This window comes from Suricata suricatta, chromosome 7 (assembly GCF_006229205.1).
Source record: "Suricata suricatta isolate VVHF042 chromosome 7, meerkat_22Aug2017_6uvM2_HiC, whole genome shotgun sequence".
Taxonomy (NCBI): Eukaryota; Metazoa; Chordata; class Mammalia; order Carnivora; family Herpestidae; genus Suricata; species Suricata suricatta.
This window is the reverse complement of record NC_043706.1, coordinates 18,253,790-18,255,126: the sequence shown is the minus strand read 5'-3', so window position 1 is coordinate 18,255,126 and position 1,337 is coordinate 18,253,790. Positions and strand designations below refer to the sequence as shown.

Genomic DNA, 1,337 nt, shown 5'->3' with positions numbered 1-1,337 from the left:
GGAAAGGGTTTACATGAATCATTGATCAAATATTTATTTAGTGTCTACTATGGGCCAGACAAAATCTTTGCCATAGGAAGCCTACATTCTTGTGGGATTCACATCCTAGTGAAACTTATTATAGTCCGGTGAATTCTGGCATCCCTCTAAAGGGATTAGACTCATCCCAGATTCTAGTTGAATACAAATTGTGGTCAAGTTCCTAAAAAAAGAAGTTTTATTAAACATACACAAAAGAAACCAAGTTAGTGAACACACTTCACGAGAAATAAATAGCATCAGGAGAAAAAGGAAAAAAGTGTAATTAGATTTGAAGTTTAAGTGAGATTGTTTTTTATTGGGAAGAAGGTAACTTCTGATCTTTATTCCCTCTTAATATTTCCTGTATGTTGTATTTGTTTTGTTTTGTTTAAATAGGCTCCCCACCCAGCCTGAAGCCCAATGTGGAGCTTGAACTCCAGACCTTGTGATCAAGACCTGAGCTGAGATCAACGATCAGACGCATAACCAACCAAGCCACTGAGGCACCTTGTGTTGTAGTTGTTTTCTATTGCTGGGCAACGAATCACTATAAAATTAGCAGCTTAAAACACCAAAGATGTATTATCTCACAATTTTCATGGATCTGGGCTTTAGGTCCCACCAGGTTGAAGTCAAGTTTTTGGTGGGGGCTTGACCCCCTCGGGGGCTCATTGTCCTCTTCCAAGTTCACTCGTTCGTTGCAGCCAGAACTGATTGCCTTGCAGCTGTGGGACTCAGGTCCCCAATGCCTGGCTTACTGCTGGCCATGGGTGGCTCTCAGCCCCTAGATTCCTCAAGTTTTGAGCCCATCTCACAGCCAAATATTGACTTCAGAGAATCCCTACTCTTGAGGACTCATCTGATGGAGTGAGGGTCACCCAGAATCATCTCCCTTTTGGTGAACTCAAAGTCAACCCACATAGAAAATCCACTCACTTTTGCCCTGCATCCATCATATACTATAACCTAATCACAAAAGTGACATCTAGTAGTCACAGATTCTGCCCTCCTTCAAGTGGAGGGGACCACACACCGGGTACTCACCAGGGCAATCTTGGGAGCCATCTTGGAGTTCTGCCCAAGACATAGTCTCCAACAGCTGCTCCCTTGTGGTACCTCCAGGGTCACACTACCTCTCTTCTGCTTACCCAGGGATAAGAGCCAGAGATCTAGAGTAGAATAAGGTGAACGTGATGCCGTGTAGTGCTTAAAACAAGTGAGTCTGGCATCAGATAGACTTTGTTCAGCTTGACTCATAACTCTACCAACTGGGCTTCAGTGTTCTCCCTTAGAAAATGGGCAGATTTCTTTTGTAA

The 1,337-nt window shown here is 43.4% G+C and overlaps 1 long non-coding RNA gene across 2 annotated transcripts in view; it reads left to right on the top strand.

The window, feature by feature from the left end:
- LOC115296890 overlaps positions 1–457 on the top strand; it is a 5,528-nt gene extending 5,071 nt beyond the window's left edge. For both annotated transcript variants that reach the window (XR_003911118.1, XR_003911117.1), the window contains exon 3: positions 418–457. This is a non-coding gene — a long non-coding RNA (uncharacterized LOC115296890). The remainder of the gene's footprint in view (positions 1–417) is intronic.
- The last annotated feature ends 880 nt before the right edge of the window (positions 458–1,337 follow it).